Consider the following 25,689-nt stretch of genomic DNA (forward strand, 5'->3'; position numbering starts at 1 on the left):
GCAGAGAGGGCTGGACAGGCAGACTCTAGTTCAGGGCTGCTCCATTAGATGTCCCAGGGGCCTGGTGCAGCCCAACCTTTCTCTGACAGTTTTTCCTCATAGGTGAATGAGGTATTAATTCTGCAACCTACTTCATAGGATGTTTATGAAAAATAACTAATAAAATTTGATAAAGGAGAGTGAGGTAGAGGTAGATAGAGAAGAAAAAAGTGGAACGGAAAAGAAATAAGAAGCCAGTGTTAATAAAAACAGAGGAAGGGAAGAAGCAGCCAATCCTTGTTTTGTTGACAAGTCAGAAGGGAGGAGGAGCCCACGGGCAGTGGTTCGGTTGGGGGCTGCTGCAGTGGTGGAGGCCACCAGGAGGCCCCAAACAAACAGCCACCTTCTTAAAAAATGATTATTATTGTTCACAGTGTTGTTGTTATTGTTTAATATTTATTTGACTGTGCTGGGTCCCAGCATCTTCAATCTTCGTTGTGGCATGCGAACTCCTGGTTGCAGCATGCAGGATCTAGTTCCCTGACCAGGGATCAAATCTGGGTCCCCTGCCTTAGAAGCACAGAATCTTAACCACTGCACTACACCAGGTAAGACCACACAACTTGATGTTTTCAAAGCGTATCTTGGGGGACTTCCCTGGTGGTCCTGTGGTTAACCATCTGCCTTCCAATACAGCGTTCAGTTCAGCTCAGTCATGTCTGACTCTTTGCGACCCCATGGACTGCTGCACGCCAGGCTTCCCTGTCCATCACCAACTCCCGGAGCTTGCTCAAACTCATGTCCATCGAGTTGGTGATGTCACCCAACCGTCTCTTCCTCTGTTGTCCTCTTCTCCTCCTCGGTGTTCTCAGGTTCAATCCCTGGATGGGGACTTAGGACCCCACATGCCTTGGGGCAATTAAGCCCACGAGCTGCAACTAGAGAAGCCAGAGTGCACAACTGCTGCAACTAAGACCCGATACAGCCAAAAATAAATAAAAATACAGTAAAGAAAAAAGAGCATATCTTAATAAGACTGCCCTGGTGGTCCTGTGGTTAAGATTCTGAGCTCCTAATGCAGGGGGCTTGGGTTTGATCCCTGGTCAGGGAACTAGATCCCACATGCCACAAGGTACAGCCAAAAAAAAAAAAGCATATCTTTTAACTAGATAGTCTTAGAATGCACCAACTCATATAAAACATAGGATTTAAGTACCTCTGGGTTCTTTTCCAAAACAGGATATTCTCCCCCAATGGTAATCCATAATATTCTTTTGACCTTGTAAGCAAAATTCGATCATGCTGGGCAAGGGCTAACAGAATATAAAAGGGACAGTCATTATGTGTATGAGCTTCACTTCTCAGATCTAGCTGAGCATTGGGATCTCCTCTGGTTGCTCTCATGGCTCAGACACTAAGCGCAAAAAAAAAATCTCTAATGTGTCCCATGGTACACAAGAAGCTGTCACTGGCTCTACATATATCCATTTTATGAACATTTTTCATTAAAAAGGTTAGAATAAAGGTAAAACTTTAAGTATATATGCCAGCTGTTCAAATTTGCTTGCAAGTATAAGGGAAGATAAAGTCAGACTACTTATGCTGTGTAAGTGAAAAAAGTAGGACATAAAATTACATGTGAAATTACTTAAAAACTATCTAAAAATGTATCTAAAAGTAAAAAAAAAACACCCCTACAACAAAGCTCCACACATAGAGAAAAGATGGGATGGAAACAGAGCTACACAATGAATTAGAGGCTTTTCCCCCTTGTGTTTTCAACATTTTCTATTAGTTACAGGAAATATACTACAATTTTAAAGAAATGTACGTATTAGCAACAGATAAATGAAAGAATTGGAGATGATCAGGATCACAGAAAATTCAAGATAACCCCTCTGTTAGAAATCCTTCATATGCCCTTTCACCAAACTCAGAAAACGTAAAGGGCTATTCTAAACAGCAGAAATCCCAGAAATGAGTTTTCTTTGATCGTGGAAGCACTGTGCACTTTTTATCAGAAGATTTACCTTGTTAATGTTTTGCTTTTTAAAACAGCAAAGTTGAGTTTCAACCGCAGCTGCCCTGAGGATGACAAGGATAACAGATCTCCCACAGAGCATTTACACAGTATAAGATAAGCTTAAGGGGTCCTGCTCTGGCTCTCCACATCCTGACTCTCCAAGCACTTCTCAGGTACACCCCATTGGCTACTACACAACAGCCATCCATTCCTCGACTCCCTTGCAACCTCACCCAGGTTTCTGTCCAGACATGGCCTGGCAGTGTTCCCAGTCCCAGGGCGGGCCTCCTGTGGGCTGAACCCTTTGTGGTAAAGCTGAGTCCTTTGCAGGCACAGACACAAGGCCCAGCTCCTACCAATGAGATGCTTTTAGGAGTAGGGTAGGTTCATCTACTGGCGACAAGTATTTACTCTTCTCTCTTGTGAAAGTATAGAGCCCTGGGAAGAGGGCTCTGCTTCCAGCTCCACCATTCCTGTTTTTCACTCTCCAAGAAGGCCAGGAGGTATTCCAGGATGGAGGAAGGGATGAAGACAAAGGGGCAAGAGCAGTGGTCTGTTAAGGAAAGATCTCTGAAAGCAGGTACTTGGACTAGACATTTTCATTTATTTCCTTTTAGACAGTACTTAGTCACCCAGCTATGATGAGTTGCAAGTGAGATTGGGAAATTGACTCTTTACTATGGGGCGGGGATACTATGTACTCAGGTAAAATCTGATGACTTTGGGGCCACCATTAGAAGATCCTGCTGCAAAAACAAAAGAGGCAGCCTTCTCAGGAGAGCTGATGTGAGGACATCCTCAAAAGAGAATCCCAAATATACTCAGCATCAGATCTTTGTTTCTAATGTCATTCCCCAATAAAAGGAAACAGGGCTCCTTGGAGAAATGGCTGACTCTAGGACTGGGGCAGGAAACAGTCAAGATGAATTGGCACCTCTGGTAAGGCCAGAAAGTAGGGGAGTTCTCTAAAAGTAAAAACAAAACAAAAACACTCAACATCCCAAAACAAACCAACACAAGAAAACACCCCACAATGATGGGGATATGTCAAAGGGCGACAAAAGTCAATGGAAAGAGTTCCTAATGCCCAAACTTGGAGTAACTTGAACAAAATAAATAATGTGGTATTGGATTATCGGTTCAGTTTAATCGCTCAGTCGTGTCTGACTCTTTGCGACCCCATGGACTGCAGCACGCCAGGTTTCCCTGTCTATCACCAACTCCTGGAGTTCACTCAAACTCATGTTCATTGAGTCGGTGACGCCATCCAACCATCTCATCCTCTGTCGTCCCCTTCTCCTCCCACCTTCAATCTTTCCCAGCATCAGGTCTTTTCCAGTGAGTCAGTTCTTTGAATCAGGTGGCCAAAGTACTGAAGTTTCAGCTTCAGCATCAGTCCTTCCAGTGAATATTCAGGACTGATTTCCTTTAGGATGGACTGGTTGGATCTCCTTGCAGTTCAAGGGACTCTCAAGAGTCTTCTCCAACACCACAGTGCAAAAGCATCAATTCTTCTCCACTCAGCTTTCTTTATAGTCCAATTTTTACATCCATACATGACTACTGGAAAAATCATAGCTTTGACTAGATGGACCTTTGTTGGCAAAGTAATGTCTCTGCTTTTTAATATGCTGTCTAGGTTGGTCACAGTTTTTCTTCCAAGGAGTAAGCATCTTTTAGTTTCATGGCTGCAGTCACCGTCTGCAGTGATTTTAGAGCCCCAGAAAATAAAGTCTGTCACTGTTTCCATTGTTTCCCCATGTATTTGCCATGAAGTGATGGGACTGGATGCCATGATCTTAGTTTTCTGAATGTTGAGTTTTAAGCCCACTTTTTCATTCTCCTCTTTCACTTTCAACAAGAGGTTCTTTAAACCAGAGATAACATAAAACCCATGAGTCCATAGTAACATAAATAAATGATTCCATAAGTAAGTAACTGAGGGAGAAGGGACACATCTCCCATGCAGAAGAATTCCATGGAATTCATGTCGATACTTTGTACTCCAGGGAATGGAGCCTAACTCCCCACTCTCCAGGTGTGAGAAGGGTGATTTCTTTGCAGAGAGTACTGCATGGAAAGAAGGTGAAGAAACCTGACAAATAAAACCACAAACAGGCAATCAAGGTCAAGCTCAACAGCCATAAACCATGTGGTCAGGAATGTCCTTGATAAGGCTGTGGTGAGAATGACATGTTACCTCAGTGATCTGCATCCCCCAAACCCACAACCCTGGTCAAATCACCAGAAAAACAGCAGACACACTACAGCAAAGGGATAGTCCTCAAAGCACCTGACAAGCACTCCTCAGAACTGTCAAGGTCATCAAAAACAAAGAAGTCATGGCCAAGAGGAGCCTAGGAGGCATGATGACTAAGTGTAATGCGGTATCCTGGATGGGATTCTGAAACAAGAAAAGGACATTAGGTGAAAACTAAGGAAATCTGAGTCGAGTATGGACTTCAGTTAATGATATTGTATCAATATTGGTTCCCTGATTGTGACAAATTACCATTTTCATGTAAGATATGAATTAAAGAGGAAACTGGCTGTGGGGTATATAGGAACTCTCTGTACTATCTTCTCAACTTCTCTGTAAATCTAAGACTATTCTAAAATTAAAGGTTTATTAGAGAGTGAGAAGACAAAGACTTTCTCCCCTTTCCTGAATGAGAGGTCATAATGTCTGAAGCTGAGGTAGTCATATTCTGACTGTAGAGATGACAATTCACAGCTCTAGCCCAATTTTGCATTTTTGTTATGTGAGAAAATAAACATTACTGTTTAAGCTGTTTTGTTCCTTGCAGCTGAAAAAAAAAATATTCCAAGCTCATGAATTTGTAATCATATATCCCCAAATAAGCCAGCATGCCAGAGATTTACGGTCTAAGCAAGTATCTCACCAATGTAAAAAGAGACTGGAGAAAAAGAAAAAAAGAGGCTGTTATTAATATACACGTGTGGTGGAAAATGATGGATGAGGTCCCAGTTAGGGTAGGGAGAGAAAAAGTGAGTAGAGGTATGAAGAAAAATCCATCTCCATCTTGAGATTATTTTGTAAACAAGAATTTATTGAGTACTATATGGTCAGGCTGCTGCTGCTGCTGCTGCTAAGTGGCTTCAGTCGTGTCCGACTCTGTGCGACCCCATGGACGGCAGCCTATCAGGCTCCCCCGTCCCTGAGATTCTCCAGGCAAGAACACTGGAGTCGGTTGCCATTTCCTTCTCCAATGCATGAAAGTGAAAAGTGAAAGTGAAGTCGCTCAGTCGTATCCGACTCTTAGCGACCCCACGGACTGCAGCCTACCAGGCTCCTCCGTCCATGGGATTTTCCAGGCAAGAGTACTGGAGTGGGGTGCCATTGCCTTGCTAGGAACCATGGAAAATAATATAAAAGTTTAAGATTTAAATCCTGCCCAAGTATATTGAGATCCTTTATTTTTCTGTGGTATACCAGGCTTAGATGTTAGAACCAAAAGCCATCTTAAAGACCCGTTTTCTGCTTAAAAGTACTCTACTTTTTAAATTAGTGGCAGCAAACTGCTTTTCTATTAGGCTTTGTATTTTTGAGGTCCTCCAGCATTAGCCTTTCTTTGTGGTGGCCGCCTAATTCTCTGCAGAGCAAATGAACCATTATTCATCCCCTCAGTCGGAGTCATTTAGATTTCCAGGCTTCACCATTACAAAAACTTGCCAATGAACATGTCTGTTCTTGCTCCTTTGACAACACCGCTAGTGTGCCTGCAATAAAAATTTCACGAAGGGGACCTAGATATTTTATTACATAACACCCTTTCCCTCAGTCCCTGCCCCACAGGTGCGATCTCCCCTGCTCTTCAGGGCAGCAAGTTGGGTAGCTGCTTACCTCTGGGTGGGCACCATGCCCATCTCTCCTATTTCAACTGTTTGAGTGGATATGATGTCTGGAAAAGGCAGGAAACAGGTGGGATCCATAACCTACCAAGAAAGCACGCAGATACTAAAGAGGGAAGAAATGGCGCAGGAAGTTGTAAGGGGTATTTGAGGAAACAAGAGATGGGGCAGGACAGATACTCTCTGGATCATAGTGAAAGTGAAAGTGAAGTCACTCAGTCGTGTCCGACTCTTTGCGACCCCGTGGACTGTAGCCTACCAGGCTCCTCCCTCCCTGGGATTCTCCATGGCAAGAATACTGGAGTGGGTTGCCATTTCCTTCTCCAGGGGATCTTCCCGACCCAGGGATCGAACCCGGGTCTCCTGAATTCCAGGCAGACGCTTTAACCTCTGAGCCACCAGTCATAGTAGTTTGGGCTAAAGACAATGCAGAATGCAGGTCAGTCACATGACAGAGGCCTCCAACGCTAAAGCGAGGAATTTGTATTTAGTACTGCGGGGCGACGGGGAGTGAAGAAAAGACTCAGTGAAAGCGACTGGGTTTTAGACTCTGTCACAAGTCCTGGGGGTGGAGTGTCAACTCATCTTCCTGCGCCGAGATTTCCACATTTGTTAACAATTAAAAAGTAATTGCTGGGCCGACCTCGCATACATACAACAAGTAAACCGTGAACTGTAAAACTTAGAAGGCCGATCTCCAGGGTAGTGGTTTACGGTCAGGTGACAGGTCGACAAAAATTTCTTAAGTTTTTTAGGAAAAAATGCTGAAACCAGATCCCAAAACGAAATCTTTTCGCCTGCAAACGACTTGCTATGGACTCGAAGTGGGTCGCAGCCTCTTCTTGCTCTGCTGCTCTCGCTCTGCCAGAAGCCCACGCGGGGGACCATTTTCGAGGTTTGTTTTGGCGTCTCGGCGCCAAGGACTCCCGTAAGGGAACTGAGGTGCATGTGTGTGCGTGAGAGCACAGGCCCGGAGCCGGCTGCCACGAGCTATCGGCAAAGTGGCGCAACAGCCCTGGCAGGCCAGGAATCTCCGCACTACTGAGCCGGCGTGTGCAACCGGGCGTGCGTGGGCGCAGCCAGCCACTGCGCAGGCGCGGACTCGCTCCCCCTCGGCCCCCGCGCGGCGCTCTGGGTGAGCGCGCGCCCCCGGCGGGTTCCGCTCCCGACAGGCGGAGGGCTGCGTGCGCACGAGAGAGCCGGCCGTGACGTGCACCGCGCTACGCCCGACGTCACGGGTCCGTGTGTAGTGGCGGCCGGGCTGCCCTCAGCAGCGGCTCCCGACGAGGGTGGTGCGGTCGCTGGGTGCGGTGTTCGGGGGTCCTGCGGCCCGCAGCGGCAGCGGCGACGACGACGACTACCGGGAGGCCCGGCGCTCCCAGCCGCGGAGTCGTCGCTCCCGCCCCTTCTCCAGCCTCGGCGGCACCCGGCCCGCGGCTTCCTCCTTTTCTGCCCAGCTTCCCGCGGGCCTCGGGGCCGCGGCGGCGAGAAGGAACGAGGGGCGCCGAGAGGCCCCGGCCGGCCGCCACGGTCCACGCTGCGCCCGGCGCAGGCTCCATGTGAAGGAAGGCCGGGCCTGGCCCCCGGCCCGCGCCCGACTCCTCGTGCGCCCCTCCGGTCCCCGGGGGCCCGCAGCCTCCCTCGACCGGGGGGCGCGGTGACAGGCCGCGCGGGTGCGGAGGGGTGGGTCTGCGGCTCCCTACGTCCCCGCGGAGCGGCGGGTAAGTGCGTGTGTGTGTGTCTGTGTGTGTGTGTGTGTGTGTCTGTGTGTGTGTGAGCGCGCGCGCGCGCGCCCGCACAAATGTGTGGCGGTAGGGGTGGGGGAGCGGGGAGGGGGCCGGACGTGAGGAGGGGGCCGTTACCGGCCTGGGCGCAGCCCCTGGGGCGGAGATTTCGCTAGGTTGTTGCCTCGCTTGGGGTGGGCGGACCTTGGGTCCCTTGCATCCAGTCCCGAAGTCCAGGTCCGAGCGAAGTAGACCGCTGGGCGGTGGAGCTGTCAAGACGCGTACTCCGCCGGGTTTTGGAAGGAAGATTGCGCCTGGTCCTTGGGAGACGCAGAAATGTTACATGCAGGAAGCGAGAAAGTGCTTGTCTTTGCCCCGCTGTATCGTCGTGCACTAGTGTTAGGGTTGATGCCCTTTTCTCTTTATGGACCGTTTAGCGAGCACTTGTTACGCCCCCGGTACTTACCGTGCATCGCTCACCTCACCTTCGAAGCCCAGTGAGGTGATACTGTCTTCATTTTACGGTTGAAAACATCGAGGCTCAGATTGAGGAACTTGCCCAAGGTCACGCAGCTTGGTAATCTGGGAAAGCCTTGGTTCGAATATGATGCCCTTTCTGTAGAAGTGTATTTCTCTAGTTCAGATGTTGCGAAAATAAATATGTGAGGAAAATGAGAAAACATGAAAAGTTTTTTCTTGGGAGTAAAATCTAAATATTTACAAAAGTAGATCGAGCTTACATGCCCGTATTGTAGGTTGTTCAGTGTGTTTTGCCTGCAGCCTAGCCAAATGATTTTCTTGATTCTTTCCCCCAAAAAATTACTTTTAAAAGGTGACTCCAGGCACCTTTACCTTTTTCTTTTTTTGCGGTGGAACTGACCGAACAGAAAATATTTCCCCTCTTATCAAAAAGAAGAAATGGATTTAGTTAAACTCCGTATTTCTTGAAAAGTTACAATTTGTGCAATTTATTCTTGATGCATACAGGGAACTCACAGTTGGGTTATTTGCTTGAGATTTCCTTATTGCAAAATTTGTCTCTGGATTATGTGGCAATGACAACATGCTTAGTAATTTGTGCATTAACTTGTGCAATAGCTCTGAGTGGAGTGCCAGAATTTAATGTGTAGAGTTGTACAAAGTTATCTTTTAATGATGTGATTGTTTTCTTTCGTATTTATGTAGAAAACTAATGAGTATTTATAAAACTAACTGAAATTCTCCTTTTAGCATTGACCTATACTCTGTTTCTTGGATTATGATTAAAGTTAGAGCCTTTACATTTCTCTTTGCAGAAGAAAGTGTTGATAAAATTCTCTTGAGTAACTTAAGTTTCATGTTTAGTTGTAAATGTTTAAGAAATCTATTGATGCCCCAAATTGTAGTATTTTATAATTTTTTAAATGTATTATCAGGTTTAAGAAAATTTGTAGTTGAATGTCTTTGTAATGTCTGTAGAGAAAAAGTTGAATTATAGAGTTAAGAAGTGGATGGTTCACAGATTAATTTGTTGTTTGCTTAAAATATAAACATATGTTGAGTCTTGTTGAATGTAGTATCATTATAGAATGGTTATCTAGTCATGCTCTCCATGAATCTCTCTTGAAAGAAATAACTATTAAAGATTTATTGCAAATAATTTTATGATTAATTGTAGGCTCAGTCTTTTAAGTGTTTTAATTGGAACTTTCTTCCCTTGTTTACCTTATTGCTACCACAGGGGTAAACTATATTTAATAGATGCTGTATTAAAATGGAATTGTGTTTGGTTCTAGACAAGTCCCACAGCTTTAGTATCAGATTGATTTTATTTTTCCTTGTAGAATTGGAGCTAAGCTCCCTCCCACCTGCCCCCCAACCCAGCCCCAGCTTTTTATTATGAAACAGTTTTAAGTACACAGGAATTTGGTAATATCAAACACCCATATAGTAATCCTATAGATTGACTTATTGGCATCTTGCCATAATGTGTACATTATTTTTGGCCATGCGTACCTGTGTGCTCAGTCACTCAGTCAGGTCCCAGTCTTTGTCACCCCATGGACTGTAGTCCGCTGGGCTCTGTCCATGGGATTTTCCAGGCAAGAATATTGAAATTGATTGCCATTTCCTCCTTCAGGGGATCTTCCCAACCCAGGGATTGAATCACTATCTCCTGTGTGTCTCTCGCATTGGCAGGCAGCTTCTTTACTACTGAGCCACGTGGGAAGAATTTTTAGCTATACTATTTGAAAACTAAACTGTGGACACTATGACACTTTACCCCTAAATATGCCAAATTGCATTTTCAAAGATAAGGACATTTTCTTACACAGCCAAAATATTATTGTTAAGTTTCTGATTAATAGTTTCTTATTGTTAATTTCTTAATGTAATCTAGTATCCATCCATGTTTAAATCTCCCCATTTGTGCTGGAAAGATCTTTTTTGGCTTTTTATACTTACTCCCACCAAACCAGGATCCTATCAAGGTTTATTCACTACATTTGGAAGTCTCTTTGATCTCTTCCAGTCTAAAACAATATCACCTCTCCATTTTATTTATTTTTTTATCTTTTGGCCATGCCACACAGTATGTGGGATCTTAGTTTCCCAACCAGGGATTGAACCTATGGCCCCTGCTGTGGAAGCACAGTTTTAACCACTGGATGCCTTGGAAGTCCCATCATCTCTCTATTTTATAAAATGGATTTTTTTTTAATAAAAGAGATCAAGCCAGTTATCTTATAAAACCAGTCACATTCTGGATTTGTCTGATTCCCCCCCCCGCCCCCCATGGTGTCATTTAGCATGTTCCTCTTTGCCTCCTGCGTTAGCTAACTGTAAGCTAGATTTAAAGAATCATTAGTTTCAGGTTAAATATTTTGGGCAAGAATAACTACTGAATGTTTCTGTGTACTTTATATTGCTCCCCATTGGGGTCATATATTGTTAAGTCCTATTTGTGATCCTGAGTTTGATCACTTGGTTATGGGGGTTGTTGTTGTTCAGTTGCTAAGTCATGTTTTTGCGACTCCATGGACTGCAACACTCCAGGCTTCCCTGTCTTTCACTATCTCCCTAAGTTTGCTCAAACTCACGTCCGTTGAGTCAGTGATGCCATCCAACCATCTCATCCTCTGTTACCCCCTTCTCCTGCTGCCCTCAGTCTTTCCCAGCATCAGGGTCTTTTCCAGTGAGTCAGCTCTTCCCATTAGGTGGCTAAAGTATTGGAGTTTCAGCTTCAGCATCAGTCCTTTCAATGAATATTCAGGGCTGATTTCCTTTAGGATTTACTGGTTTGATCTCCTTGCTGTCCAAGGGACTCTCAAGAGTCCTCTGCAGAACCAAAGTTTGAAAGCATCAGTTCTTAGGCGCTGAGCCTTCTTTATGGTTCAACTCTCACATCCCTACATGATTACGGGAAAGACCACAGCCTTGACTAGATGGACCTTTGTCAGCAAAGTGATGTCTCTGCTTTTTAATATGTTGTCTAGGTTTGTCATAGCTTTCCTTCCAAGGAGCAAGCATCTCTTAATTTTGTGGCTGCAGTCACCCTCTGCAGTGATTTTGGAGCCCAGGAAAATAAAATCTGCCTCCGTTTCCACTTTTTTCCCATCTGTTTGCTATGAAGTGATGGGACCAGATACCATGATCTTAGTTTTTTGAATGTTGAGTTTTAAACCCGCTCTTTCACTCTCCTCTTTCAGTCAGTTCAGTCGTGTCCGACTCTTTTTGACCCCGTGGACTGCAGCATGCCAAGCTTCTCTGTCCATCACGAACTCCTGGAGTTTACTCAAACTCCTATCCATCGAGTTGATGATGCCATCCAACCATCTCATCCTCTGTCATCCCCTTCTCCTGCCTTCGGTCTTTCCCAGCATCAGGGTCTTTTCTAGCGAGTCAGTTCTTTGCATCAGCTGGCCAAAGTACTGGAGTTTCAGCTTCAGCTCTCCTCTTTAGGTGAGGTATATTTTCCCCACTGCAACTGGCATGTGTTCTCCAGTAATCTTTAAGTTTTCAGTAGATAGTAATATTGATTGCTGCATCTGTTGGCAAGCTGACTTCTGAATTTCAATGCTAACAATCTTTTGTTGGTCTGTAGACAGCAACAGAACCGCAGGAATTGTAAAAATATTCTGTGTAGCTGTATTAATCAGGTTCTGATTTTGCAGCTGTATTAATCAGGTTTTGATTTGGGGGATTTTTAAGTATTTTTAATAATGAATTCAAGGTTATCGCCAGTTATGAATAAAAAGAGACCTGACTTGAGAGAACAGAGGACAATTCAGTTCCTGTCTTTTCCTGTACTCTCTCAAGGAGTGTGTGTGTGTGTGTGTGTGTGTGTGTGTGTGTGTGTGTGTTTTGGCTGTACTGTGAGGCTTGTGTGGCTCGTGAGATATTAGTCATCACTGAACCTCAGTTCTTGGCAGTAAAGTCGAGGAGTCCCTATCACTGGGCTATCAGGGAATTCCCTCAAATAATATGTTTCTTTTAAGTCTTAGCCAATATTTGTTGCTCAGGAATAGCTGAAATATAAAAGGAGAGCTACTTTACTAAAGAATATTTTGAGAAAACTGTTTTCTGGTGTCATGCAAAGGAGAACTGGATTGAGAATCAGAAGGTCTAAACCCTAGGCCTAATTCAACTGTTCTATGAAGTTCAAGGATTATAAACTTTTTAACTTCACTCTGTATTCTCATGTCATAGTGATTGTTAGTAAACATGTTCGTAAACATGTCAGGAGGATAGGAATAGATTCTTCTTTGGTGTTCTTCCCATAACTAGCCCACCACCTTTCTTGTAAGTGCTCAAGAATGTTATGCTTGAGATTCATAGTGCTATAAATTTAAAAAGCATTCTGTAGTTTATAAACTTTGGAAGTTTTTTCTAGGGTAATTTCCCCCCATTTATACAGTTAGTCATTTAGTATGGACTTTAATAAATTAATAGTGACAAATTAAAAGAGTAGTTTAAGATACAATTTTATCAGCATTCTTTCAATAATTCCCAGATTGTGCCTGCTCAGCGCCACTGCCTCAGGCAGGCTTCCCATTGAGCGCCCTGTGTTCGCCTCTGCCACCCTCGCCTCTTCCACCCTCTGACTGCACGGCACCCGCGGTTGTCTCTGTGTCCTCCGCGGAGAAATTAGCTCTTCAAGCACAGAGGCAGTGCTGTGTTGATTGTGGTGCCCCAACGCCTAGCACAATACCTGTTGCCAAACGTTTATTACATGGATAGGTAATTGACAAGAGGCCTCCTTCAGTGTTCTCAGATTCTTAAAAGATGGCAGCTACATTAGTGGAACAGGGTGGGGAAGTTCAATAAAATGTTTCTGTACCCTCAGAGAAAATCAAGCATTTGTGGAAAGCTCTACCACAGAGGCAAGGTAGTATAAAAGTTTCTGAAAATTATTAATAGGAATCAGTGGGAGAATGTGAGATAATACTTATTATTTCTGAAAGTCTTTTCAGAGAACAGTTCTGCAGTCTAAGCCGAAATAAAATTTCAATTCTTTCTGTGCTATTTAGTAATAGTTATATGCTCCCAACTCATATTGTATTTTAGATTTGTGACTTGAAGATGTTTCATTATCATCATTATTGTTTGATAAGTTTGTCATTACCCTAAATTTGACTGACTTAGCTACATTTTAATGATATTTATGGAGCTTTAACTCAAAATACTTTGTTCTTTTGTTTTAATATGAAAGGAATGAGACCAATGTTCTCCAACTAAATTTTGCGGAGAGATTAATATCATGATTTATATGATGCTTTAATGCATTTTAAAATCAGTTTAGGCATTTTTAGACCTGTTGACTGCTTTGTAAAATTAGTAATAGTTATTATATGATATGACATAATATATAAAAACAGTATGTCAAAGAACATTTACAAACTTTCTTGTTTGTTTAGATATTACAAGGAAATGAAACAAGTAGAAGGTAGCTAGCTCAGCCTTGATGTTGATAAAGATTTACTTTGAGAGATGGTGTATCATTAACCATCCAGTCTGTTAGCAGTACCTGACTGCATTCAGTTGACTTCACCCCCAAACCACCATATACCTTCATTATAAATCTTTCCCCATGATTTGAGAAAGAGTAGATTAATTTTGTGTTCTGAGATCATGTAATGTGTATTAATCAGCATCTCAAAGTTTTGTCCCATAGTTATGGACTGTTGCATACTGCCTTAAGGTTAGAAGGTTTACTCAGGGATGTACCTGAAGAGTTTCTTGCCTAGAATGTTCCTGAAGTGAATACACAGACTGCAAACTGTATTTCATACTGTTTGTTGAACACTGATAGAAGATGGAAAGCCTGATTTCAGTCTTAAATCTGCCATTAATTAGAAGTTGACTGTGACAAAGTGACTTCAGTAATTTTTTAAAAAACATTATCTTAGCACATAGCAGGTATGTGCAGGTCTTCGCTGTGTCATGTGAGATCTTTCTTTGTAGCACACGGACTCTTAAGTTGTGGTCCATGGGCTCAGTACTTGTTGTGCTTTGGCTTAGTTGCTCCACACCATGTGGGATCTTAGCCCCCAAACTAGGAATCCGCTCTGCACCCCCTGCATTGCAAAGTGGATTCTTAACCACTGGACCACGAAGGAAGTCCCTAGTTCAACATTTCTGAATTTGAAAAAGTTGCTCTAGTTGATTTCTTTTTTTAAAAAGATTTATTTATTTTTTGGCTATGGTGGGTCTTTTTTGCTGCATGGGGACTACTTTTTCTTGCAGTGCCTGGGCTGCTGCTTGCAGTGGTTACTCTTGTTGTGGAGCACAGCCTCGAGGTTCGTGGGCTCGGTAGTTGCAGCTCCCGGGCTCCAACTCAGGCTCAGTAGTTGTGTGCACAGGCTTAGTCGCTCTGCAGCACACGATCTTCCCCAGCCAGGTATTGAATTGACGTCCCTTGCATCACCAGGTGGATTCTTAAACACTGAGCCACCAGGGAATCGCCCCCCACCCCGCCTAGTTGATTTCTTAAGGACCTATCTAATCTATGATTCTGTGAGATCCACAGCATCATAGGAAATAATAGAGTCAAGAGAGATTCAAGTTTTCTTGCTTGGGAGATTGTTAAGATGACAACTGTCCAGGGAAGATTTGTTACAGGGCAGCATTTGGAAGATAAATAGCTCTGTTTAAATGTGATTAATTTGTCAGAATGACATCTTTTACTTAAAGATGTTTTATAGCCAGGTAGCTTGTGTTGAACTGTGATAATCTATAGTAGGTTCGCAGTAAATACTTGTTGAAAGAGTAGATGAATAACTTCAGGACTGATACGATTAAAATCAGAATCACCTGATGATATTTTAGTGATGAAAATCCAGGATAATAACCATTGAATTCTAGAAAAGAACTAAATTATTCTCGTGAATGGGCACCCAAGACTAGTGAAATACATTTTTTGAAATACTTTAGCCAAAAGTGAGGGAAGATCTTTTTGGAAAAGAAAAAAAAAAGAAGTATTGGAAAAATTTTACCTGCAGTCTATGCCCGCTAGAAATTTTAAAATAATTTTATGGGTGTACTGGATAAACCCCAAATGATTACATTAAAAAAAAATTCTTACTTCCCAATGGAAAAAAATCATTTGGGGCAAACCATACATCGGCAAAAAAAAATTTAATATATATATTTATTTTTGCGAGGCTGTGTGGGATCTTAGTTCCCTAACAAGGAACTGAACCTGTGCCCCTTGCATTGGGAATGTGGAGTCTTAACCATTGGACCACAGGGAAGTCCCAGCAAATTTTTTCTCAGAATCTTTCTGCTTCTTTATTCTTCATTTCTTCCATCTTCGCATCTCTAACCAAAGCATAGAAGTACATTAAGTGTTGTTAGCTTATTTTGTTTTTAGGTAATAAATTGGTATTGGCATTTGTTAAACTAGAGCTTCCCTTATGCTCAGATGTTAAACCACCTGCAGTGCTGGAGACCTGGGTTCAATCCCTGCAGTCTGTGGGGTCACAAAGAGTTGGACACGACTGAGCGACTAACACTTTCGTTAATCTGATACCCACTCTAGTTTTTTCTCTCATATAAATCTTGCTCTTTTGCAAATGGGAGGATCAAGTTTGGATGATATGGCTTCATAGAATGAGGGCGCTTCATCCTGTTTTCAAAGATTGGCAGCTCAGAACTGATAAAAGAAGGCTTGATTGGAGATTATAAAAGACTAAGTGGCTTAAATTTGGTTATGCAGGAAGGTCTCTAAAGGGAAAGTTGCAGAGATCTTGATCAGTAGGTGGAGGGGGGGCTTGAGTAGTTGCATGAGTTAGGGTTCAGTCACAGAGGAAGAACGAACTGCTGTGGTATCATGGAATTAAGGAATTTATGAAAGATAGAAGACCTTACGGAGTTGTGGGAGAAGCTTGGAAACCAAAGTCTGTAAGAGGGAATTGGCAGATCAGAGAAATCACTAATCAGCCTTCCTGAAGCAGTGGTGCAGTGGGCAAGTCAGAGTTTGCAGGGGAATTTGAGAAGTTAGTTATGCCCAGCTACTGAAGTGTGGGCCCACACAGTAGAGCTGGTGGAAAGTATAGAACGCTGTTGTCTCTACATAGCTACCTCTTCTGTGGTCTTCAGTCAGGCTTTTGATGGTGGGCCTGAGGTTGCAGTTTGGTTGGCAGGGTTGACAGTAAGAAAGAGCTACATGCAATACAGTGGAGAGCAGAGACACAGTGAAATACTCTGTCAGCTCTACATCCATCTAACCATAATCTTCAGAGAGTAACTTCTGTCTTTGACCATTTCTAACCAGGAACCTGGTGGGAAAAGGATTCTGGAAATGTAGTTTGAACTTAAAAGTTGAAATGGTACAAACTGTCACAGAGGGTGAGAGTGGAGGGTGGGTGGGAAATCACAGTGAGGGCTGTGATCGCTGTGGCAGTCCACAGTGACGTTACATCTTCTGTGAGAGAGCAAGTGCTTTAAAATCTCCAAGCTTTTTTCTTCCTCTGTAAGATGGGAAGATAATACCTACAGGAGGGATTATTGTGAGCATTAAATAAAATGTTTTGTATTTAGCAGACTGTCAGCACAGTGTAAAATAACGTAAATAATAGCTTTTATTAGTAGTAGTAATTGTGGTAGTAAAGAGGATGGATTGAGAAATAGGAAGGGTGTATTTTGAAAGAGAGGGGAGAAGTAGAGAAGATGAATGGAGATAAGAATGAAGTAGAAGACATAGTTCCTGTAATTGAAAATGCAATAATCAAGCTGCGGAGGACACATGCCAGCCTAGAGCAAGGTTGGGAAGGTGTTAAATCAGATAATATCCTATGAGACAAATGACCCTGCCATGATGAGTGGAGAAACGACGAATGCTGTCGTCCTGGCACGCTCATGCTCCATTGTCCATTTAAGTCCCGACTCTTTGTGACCCTGTGGACTATAGCCCGCTAGGCTCCTCTGTCCATGGGAGTTTCCAGGCAGGAATACTGGAGTAGGTTGCCATTTCCTTCTCCAGGGTGTAGTTAAGATTAAAAGTGGTAGTGTAAAATTCCTAGTACACTGTCAGTCCTCAGAGGTTATTTTTCACTTCTTTATCATTTAGAAAGATGGACAGATGAAGGGAGTAGAGAAGGCTGAAACTGGGTCCTTGTTTAGACAAGAAGGAAAGGAGGACACATTTCAGATAGCAGAAATAGGAGGAGGCATCATCATGGCATGTAGCACTTCATAAGACGAGTTGGTACCTACTGGCTCCTACTCTGTGCTTTTGATAGCCTGTTTGTAGTTTCTTGATTTTGATTTTGAAGGATTGCTTATGCTTGTATCACTGCAAACAACCAGTACCCAGTAATTGTGTAGCACATAATGATACTTACTGTACAACAAAGCCTGAGTTTTTACCAACTGTAAACCCCTAGACTTAGGTGTCTCCCTCCTCATCCATAATCTATACCATGGCGTTTTCTCTTCACACTCAGTAGATTCATAAGGTCATTTACCTTTAGTGATTCCACTTGCTTACAGTATGAAATGATGAAGGTTGATAAAAGGAGAGATTACATTTTTAAAAAATAAATAATAAAGAAGAAAAAAGCAAAGCTTAAAAGAAACAGCAGCTCTAATTTATTCGTGAGTCTCAGGGCTCCTTAAATGTTTTACTATTTTGGCTTTTCAAATCTAGCCTAAGCTAAAATGATGAGGTGTGGTAGATGCTGTTAGACATACTCACAGTTCCCAAAGACCCCAGTAGAGTAAAGACCAAAAGAAAACAAAACTAAAAGAAGATAAAACAGGAGAGCTGGGTTTGATCCCTGGGTTGGAAAGATCCCCTGGAGAAGGAAATGGCAACCCACTCCAGTATTCTTGCCTGGAGAATTCCATGGAGCAAACACCCTCTTCAAAGAACACAAGAGAAGACTCTGCACATGGACATCACCAGATGGTCAACACCAAAATCAACACCGATTGATTATATTCTTTGCAGCCAAAGGTGGAGAAGCTCTATATAGTCAGCAAAAACAAGACTGGGAGCTGACCGTGTGGCTCAGATCATGAACTCCTCATTGCCAAGTTCAGACTTAAGTTGAAGAAAGTAGGGAAAACCACTAGACCATTCAGGTATAACCTAAATCAAATCCCTTACGATTGTACAGTGAAAGTGAGAAATAGATTTAAGGGACTAGATCTGATAGACAGAGTGCCTGATGAACTGTGGATGGAGGTTCGTGACATTGTACAGGAGACAGGGATCAAGACCATCCCCAAGAAAAAGAAATGCAAAAAGGCAAAATGGCTGCCTGAGGAGGCCTTACAAATAGCTTTGAAAAGAAGAGAAATGAAAAGCAAAGGAGAAAAGGAAAGATATACCCAAAGAATAGATATATAGATATGGAAAGATATATCCAAAGAATAGCAAGGAGAGATAAGAAAGCCTTTCTCAGTGATCAGTGCAAAGAAATAGAGGAAAACAACAGAATGGGAAAGACTAGAGATCTCTTCAACAAAATTAGAGATACCAAGGGAACATTTCATGCAAAGATGGGCTCGATAAAGGACAGAAATAGTATGGACCTAACAGAAGCAGAAGATATTATGAAGAGGTAACAAACAGAAGAACTATACAAAAAAGATCTTCACGACCCACATAATCATGATGGTGTGATTACTCACTAGAGCCAGACATCCTGGAGTGTGAAGTCAAGTGGGCCTTAGGAAGCATCACTAGGAACAAAGCTAGTGAAGGTGATGGAATTCCAGTTGAGCTATTTCAAATCCTCAAAGATGATGCTGTGAAAGTGCTGCACTCAATACGCCAGCAAATTTGGAAAACTCAGCAGTGGCCACAGGACTGGAAAAGGTCAGTTTTCATTCCAATCCCAAAGAAAGGCAATGCCAAAGAATGCTCAAACTACCGCACAGTTGCACTCATCTCACATGCTAGTAAAGTAATGCTCAAAATTCTCCAAGCCAGGCTTCAGCAATACATGAACCGTGAACTTCCAGATGTTCAAGCTGTTTTTAGAAAAAGCAGAGGAACCAGAGGTCAAATTGCCAATATCTGCTGGATCGTTGAAAAAGCAAGAGTTCCGAAAAAACATCTATTTCTGCTTTATTGACTATGCCAAAGTCTTTGACTGTGTGGATCACAACAAACTGTGGAAAATTCTTAAAGAGATGGGAATAACCAGACCGCCTGACCTGCCTCTTGAGAAATCTGTATGCAGATCAGGAAGCAGCCGTTAGAACTGGACATGGAACAACAGACTGGTTCCAAATAGAAAAAGGAGTACGTCAAGGCTGTATATTGTCACCCTGCTTATTTAACTTGTATGCAGAGTACATCTTGAGAAGTGCTGGGCTGGAAGAAGCACAAGGTGGAATCAAGATTGCCGGGAGAAATGTCAGTAACCTCAGATATGCAGATGACACCAGCCTTATGGCAGAAAGTGAAGAAGAACTAAAGAGCCTCTTGATGAAAGTGAAAGAGGAGAGTGAAAAAGTTGACTTAAAGCTCAACATTCAGAAAACTAAGATCATGGCATCCAGTCCCATCACTTCATGGCAAATAGATGTGGAAACAGTGGCCGACTTTATTTTGGGGGCTCCACAATCACTGCAGATGGTGACTTGCAGCCATGAAAATTTTAAAATTACTTACGCTTACTCCTTGGAAGAAAAGCTATGATCAACCTAGACAGCGTATTAAAAAGCAGAGACATTACTTTGCCAACAAAGGTCCGTCTAGTCAATGCTATGGTTTTTCCAGTGGTCATGTATGGATGTAAGAGTTGGACTAGAAAGAAAGCTGAGCACCGAAGAATTGATGCTTTTGTACTGTGGTGTTGGAGAAGACTCTTGAGAGTCCCTTGGACTGCAAGGAGATCCAGCCAGTCCATCCTGCAGGAGATCAGTCCTGGGTGTTCATTGGAAGGACTGATGTTGAAGCTGAAACTCCAATCCTTTGGCCACCTGATGTGAAGAGCTGACTCATTTGAAAAGACCCTGATGCTGGGAAAGATTGAAGGTGGGAAGAGAAGGGGACAACAGAGGTTGAGATGGTTGGATGGCATCACCAACTCGATGGACATGAGTTTCAGTAAAGTCTGGGAGTTGGTGATGGACAGCGAGGCCTGGCGTGGTGCAGTCCATGGGGTTGCAAAGAATTGGAAGTGACTGAGCGACTGAACTGAACTGATGGGCTACAGTCCATGGGGTTGCAAAGAGTCAGACATGACTGAAGCAACTTTTATACTTGTAGTTTATAAAGATTGTCCATGTTTACTCCTATTTGGGCCAGTTGCGCACCTCTGGACCATCTGTTTTGGTGAGGGACCACACTGAGCTAATTTGGTGACATTTAGTAATCAAATGGGTGGTTGGAGGTTGTGTTTGTAGAAGGGATAAGCTTCCAAAAGAAGGCCACTAGAGTGAATCACTTAATTCAGTATATTAATTGATTAATTGGTCAGTTCAGTATAATCTACCTTGTTATTTTCAAGTTCTTCGAATGAAGCGTTTTATTTTAATACAATCAATATGCAAGTTAAGTTTCTTTTCTTCACCTTTTCATCAATTTCTTGCTAGCTTTTGTTCTACTGGAATCGCTTTCCTTCTTCATGAAGTATATCCTTTATCTTGGCCTTCTTAAAAATATTTATTGATTGTATTCGGTTGCCCAGGGGGCTTTGTTGCCTGGTTTTCTCTAGTGGTGAGTGGGGGCTTCCCTCTAGTTGTGGTGCCCAGGCTTCTCACTGCAGTGGCTTCTCTTCTTGAGGAGCACAGGCTCTCAGTGCAAGGGCTTTAGTAGTTGTGGCATGCAGGCTCAGGAGTTATGGCACATGGACTTAAGTTACTCTGAGGCATGTGGAATTTTCCTGGACCAGGGACCGAACCTGGGAAAATTCCATGTGCCTCAAGAGTAACCAAGTCCATGTGCCAAAACTATTGAGCCTGGGACCAGGGATCAAAGCCAAGGAGGGCATGGCAACCCACTTCAGTATTCTTGCCTGGAGAATCCCCATGGACAGAGGAGCCTGCTGGGCCAGAGTCCATGGGATTGCAGAGTTGGACATGACTGAGAGACTAAGCATAGCACAGGGATGGAACCCATACCCTGCACTGGCTAGTGAATTCTGAACCACTGGACCACCAGGGAAGTCCAAAACCCACGGTCTTTTGTTTGTTTGTTTTTAAACTTTTTATTTTGTATTGGGATATAACTGACTAGCAAACAATGTTGTGGTAGTTTCAGGTGAACAGTGAAGAGACTTAGTCATTCATATACATGTGTCCATTTCCCCCCACATCCCCTCCCATCCAGGCTGCCACATAGTTGAGCAGAGTTCCAAGACCTATGTCTTTTAACTGAGATTACACACCAGGTTTTGCCTTAATGAAGCTCAGATTCTTGATGTCTCGTCACAGAAAGCAGTCAATGAGAGACGGAGTGATAGGTAAGAAGAGTATTTTATTTATAGAAAAACACACTCTACATGGAGTATGGGCCATCTCGAAGGCTAGAGTGGCCATGAATTATATCCTGTTGAAGTTCCTAGACTAAGGGTCTCTTGGTGACAAATTACAGTTTTTGTTGGAAATCTTTAGCTCGTGTTCTTGAAGCTATTTTAGTTGTGAATGAAAGTCTAGACTGGCAGTTATTTTTCCCTCAGCATTTTGAAGGTATTATTCCATCCTGTTTTCTACTGTATAAGCAGATCTAAAAGACTGTATGGATATGGGTTTTTTTTTGAGTATTTTTGTTTTATTTATTTTTGATTCAGAATTTTTTTTTTTTTTTTTTTAGTATATACTTATTTATTTGACTGCATCAAGTTTTAGTTGCATCATGTGGGCTCCAAAGTGCACGGGCTTAGTTGCTCCACAGCATGTGGCATCTTAGTTCCCCAACCAGGGATTGAACCCACATCCCTTGCATGGCAAGGCAGATTCTTAACTACTGGACCACCAGGGAAGTCCCTGGATGTTTTATTAATAATAATTTTTTATTGTGTTGTTAGAGTATATAATTGACTTTTTAATGGAAATATTCACATTGGTTTTTATTTTTTCTTCTTTAATTTTTAAATTCATTTAACGCTTATTGAAAATCTTAGGAATGTCTTAGGAATCAGTGAAATAAGCCTTTAATAAATTTGTTGTTGAGTTTTAATTGTTGGTGGGCACAATTATTAGTAAAATGTTTGACTTTCTTCTGTGTGTTAGCACTGAAGATAAATGAATCGGTCATTGTTTCTATAATTATAGAGCTCCATTCTAATGTGGGAGGGAGACAGACATACCTTGCCTCATAATTTGTTAGGGCTTCCTAGGTGGCTCAGCTGGTAAAGAATCCACCTGCAATGCAGGAGACCTGGGTTTGATTGCTGGGTTGGGAAGATCCCCTGGAGAAGGGAATGACTACCCACTTCAGTATTCTGGTCTGGAGAGTTCCATGGAGAGTCCATGAGGTCACAAAGAGGTGAACACAACTGAGTGACTTTCAATTTTCACCCAGGTGGCTCAGTTCAGTTTAGTCTCTCAGTCATGTCCAACTCTTTGCGCCCCCATGGACTGTAGCCTGTCAGGCTTCTCAGTCCATGGAATAAAGTGGGTTGCCGTTTCCTTCTCCAGGGGATCTTCCCAATCCAGGGATCAAACTCGGGTCTCCCGCACTGCGGGCAGATGCTTTACCGTCTGAGCCACCAGGGAAGCCTTGGTACACATAACCTTTCTACAAAACTTGAAAGGGACTTTGGGAATTGATTTGATGAAAACTGGGTAGCCTTGGGTTTTGTGTTTTGGTTTGTTTGTTTTTGGTTTTGTTGAGTCTTTTGCTGCAAGGGCTTTACTCTAGTTGTGGTGAGGGGTGTACGTTCTAGTTTCGGTGTGCGAGCTCAGTTGCAGTTGCTTTTGTTGCGTAACAACATGCTCTAGGGCATGTGGGCTTCAGTAGCTGTGGCTCCTGGGCTCAGAGCACAGTCTTAGTTGCTCCACAGTGTGTGAAATTCTCCCAGATCAGGGATCGAACCCTTGTCTCTGGTACTGTCAGGCGATTCTTCACCACAGAGCCACCAGGGAAACCTGGCTGTAGGGTTTTATGTTAGAGTTTGAGGTTCCTGGCAATATATACTGACTTCAAGAGTTCTGACTGAGAAGTGCTGTATTTCATATTTCTTGGCAGCTTTGTTTCATATGACAAGCAATAGAAAGTGTTTGACTGCTGCCAGCAAAATGAGTATGCTGAACATAATCCTATTTTGACTATAACCCTGGCCATCATTTTACTCTACCAGTATAGGGTATACTTGTTTGCGTACTTTTTAAGGTTTGGGTAGATTTTAGAATTTTAAAGAGACATTAATATTTTAGAACTTGGTATTTTGTTATTTTTTTGAATCCAGGAGATTAGCCGGTGGAGCATATTGGTACACATTAGGCATGGGCTAAGTGTTGGTTGAGCAAATGAGAGGCAGTATAATGTAGCATGTCAGAGTGGATTGCAAATAAGACTGTCTTGAGTTCCAAAGCTGAACTTATTATAAGTAAACTTAGCTCTTACTATTTTTTGAGTGTTCACTGTGCTTTATTTTTCAAAGTGCTTAATAAGTAATATTTCATTTATGCCTTAAAATATTTACATAAAATAGGTACAGTTACTGTTCCCATTTTATAGATGAGGAATTGGGCACTGAGAGCCATCATTATCATTATTATCAATGAATTTTGAGAGGTATTTTTGGTAAACTAATGATATTTTTTTCTCTCTGGTACCTGATAGAAGTATCAGGGAATGACAATTACTTCTTCATCAGCCTGCAGTAATTTAAGAGTTTGAACAAAAGCCTAAATTTCTTACAAGTGTTGACTGAAGAGTTACCTCATTCTCCGTTAAGATCCATTTAATAAAATGTAGAAAATAATTAAGATGTGTAGACATTTAAATTCCCCTACATGTATATGTATGGCTGAGGCCCTTAGCTGTCCGCCTGAAACTATCACAGCATTGTTAATTGGCTATACTCCAATACAAATAAAAAGTTTTTAAAAAGTTAAAAAAAAAAAAACCAATATTCTCAATTTGATTTAAGAACTAAGGAAGAGGAAAAAAAAAACTCAGTAGATATCAACTTACTTTTAACAAACATTTGCATAATTATTACCAATATGCTAGGCCCATTCTAGGCACTTTACAAACATTAACTTGTTTAATCTCCATGGTGATCTGGTGATGATTATAACTATATAATCATTCTAGGAGGCTATGTATTTTTTGTTATTACTTTTATAAAATTACTTAAAATGTTTTAGGAACACTTTTAAAGCGCACACTCTTTTTTTTTGTCTATGCCATGTGGCATGTGGGATCTTAGTTCCCTGACCAGGGATCAGACCCACACCCCTTGCAGTCCCTACAGTTCTCTTTAAATTTGAATTCTATATGGTTTTGAGTAGATAATCTGGTACAAAGTTCAGAAACTATGAATAGATAAACAATGTAGGTCTGCCTCCCCAGCTACCCAGTTCTTCCTAACTGGAAGTGACCAGTGTTACTAGGCAAATACTCCCTTGAAATTGTCTTTAGAATTTTTGAATACCTGAAATTGGGATGTGTCTGACACATGATGACAGATTTTATTTTTTAAAGTCAGAATTCATTTGTAGTCTGGCAAATAAAGGGGCTACTGCTCTGTGTAATATTTTTGTAAATCAAAAGCAAGGGGTGTCCGTAAGGTAATGAGACTCGTGTAACTTATAAATTGGCTTAAGGTCAGTAGTCATAGATGCAGTGCTAGTAGCATTATAGAATAAAATTTGTAGCTAGATTGAGATAATCGACAGACTACACATTTAAGGTATGTGATTTGGCAAAATCAGATATGTGTACATGCACGTGAAACCACAACCTCATCAAGATAGTGACCATACCCACCGCCCCCAGGAGCTTCTTCATGCCCTTCTGTACTCCCATCACTGTCTTGCCTCTTTTTATTGTCCCTAGGCAACCAGTGATCTGCTTTTTGTTATCATAAACTAGCTGTTCAGCTGGTAATGGGCATTTGAGTCTCCAGTTTGGGGCTATCACACAGTAATGCTACAAACATTTGTATACAAGTATTTGTGTGGACAGTCCATGGGGTCGCAAAGAATCAGACACAGCTTAGCAGCTGAATGACAGTGAACAGTTTGTGTGGACTTACACTTTCATTTTTCTCGAGTAAATATCTAGGAGTGGAATGGGTGGGTCATAAGATTTTGCCAAACTGTTTCATAAAGTGGTTATACCATTGGACATTTGACGTTCTTACCAGCACTGTGAACATTTTCATTGCACAGCATCCTTGCCAACACTTCATATGACCATTCTTTTGGAATCTCATTGTATTTTTTTCCCCCTCCCCTCTTTTCCGAAGGTGAAAAGGAAGGAATTTTAAGGTGTTTTTTTTTTTTTTTTTTGAGCAGTTTTAGATTTACAGAAAAATTGAGCGTTGAGTTCCCATTTACCCTCTCCCTTGCTCCAAGTTTTTCCTATTATTAACATTTTGCATTAGTGTGATACATTTGTTACCTTTCATGAGCCTGTATTGATATATTCTTATTAACTGAAGTTCATAGTTTACATTAGGGTACACTTTTGTGTTATTT

The 25,689-nt window shown here is 42.2% G+C and overlaps 1 protein-coding gene across 3 annotated transcripts in view; it reads left to right on the plus strand.

Annotated features, from left to right (window-relative positions):
• The first annotated feature begins 7,103 nt into the window (after window positions 1-7,103).
• MAP3K2 (mitogen-activated protein kinase kinase kinase 2) overlaps window positions 7,104-25,689 on the plus strand; it is a 97,778-nt gene continuing 79,192 nt past the window's right edge. For all 3 annotated transcript variants that reach the window (XM_059877694.1, XM_059877692.1, XM_002685232.7), the window contains exon 1: window positions 7,104-7,596. The gene's annotated coding sequence lies outside the window, so the exon portion shown is untranslated. The remainder of the gene's footprint in view (window positions 7,597-25,689) is intronic.

This window comes from Bos taurus, chromosome 2, assembly GCF_002263795.3.
Source record: "Bos taurus isolate L1 Dominette 01449 registration number 42190680 breed Hereford chromosome 2, ARS-UCD2.0, whole genome shotgun sequence".
NCBI lineage: Eukaryota > Metazoa > Chordata > Mammalia > Artiodactyla > Bovidae > Bos > Bos taurus.